At 52.6% G+C, this 660-nt stretch overlaps 1 protein-coding gene across 3 annotated transcripts in view; it reads left to right on the top strand.

The window, feature by feature from the left end:
- HMGCS1 (3-hydroxy-3-methylglutaryl-CoA synthase 1 (soluble)) overlaps nt 1–660 on the top strand; it is a 25,881-nt gene that overhangs the window by 5,598 nt on the left and 19,623 nt on the right. For all 3 annotated transcript variants that reach the window (XM_009324476.1, XM_009324468.1, XM_009324462.1), the window contains exon 2: nt 422–424. The gene's annotated coding sequence lies outside the window, so the exon portion shown is untranslated. The remainder of the gene's footprint in view (nt 1–421; nt 425–660) is intronic.

Genomic DNA, 660 nt, shown 5'->3' with positions numbered 1-660 from the left:
GAAGGGAAGGGAAGGGAAGGGAAGGGAAGGGAAGGGAAAGGGTCCCTGTCAGTTTAGGCACAGGCTGCTGAGGAGCTCCATAGAGTCCTGGCTTGCAAATATGTCCTCTGCCAGTTGTGAGAACGCAGCGCAGCTGCGGTTCTCTCTCTGGTTTGGAGAGCAGTATCTGCTTCCTAGTGGTGACCTCTTTTTGTACTGTCAGCTTTCCTGGCCCCCAAATCTTAGATTCTAACCTGTCCAACAATTACTGCTTGATATCCTCTGCCAGTTGTGAGAACGCAGCGCAGCTGCGGTTCTCTCTCTGGTTTGGAGAGCAGTATCTGCTTCCTAGTGGTGACCTCTTTTTGTACTGTCAGCTTTCCTGGCCCCCAAATCTTAGATTCTAACCTGTCCAACAATTACTGCTTGATATTTCCTGGAGCGTGTGGAAGACAACTTCCTGACACAGCTGGTAAGTGAGCCTACCAGGGGAGGGGCCTCGCTCGACCTCCTGTTTACAAACAGAGAAGGACTGGTGGGAGATGTGGTGGTCGGAGGCCGTCTTGGGCTTAGGGCCTGTTCAGGACACTGGTTAAGAGAGTCCCTTGGGAGACAGTCCTGAAGGGCAAAGGGGTCCAGGAAGGCTGGACGATCTTCAAGAAGGAAGTCTTAAAGGCGCAG

This window comes from Pygoscelis adeliae, unplaced genomic scaffold (assembly GCF_000699105.1).
Source record: "Pygoscelis adeliae isolate BGI_AS28 unplaced genomic scaffold, ASM69910v1 Scaffold320, whole genome shotgun sequence".
NCBI classification, from domain to species: Eukaryota; Metazoa; Chordata; class Aves; order Sphenisciformes; family Spheniscidae; genus Pygoscelis; species Pygoscelis adeliae.
The sequence above is the reverse complement of the archived record's forward strand: the minus strand, read 5'-3'. Positions and strand labels throughout refer to the sequence as shown.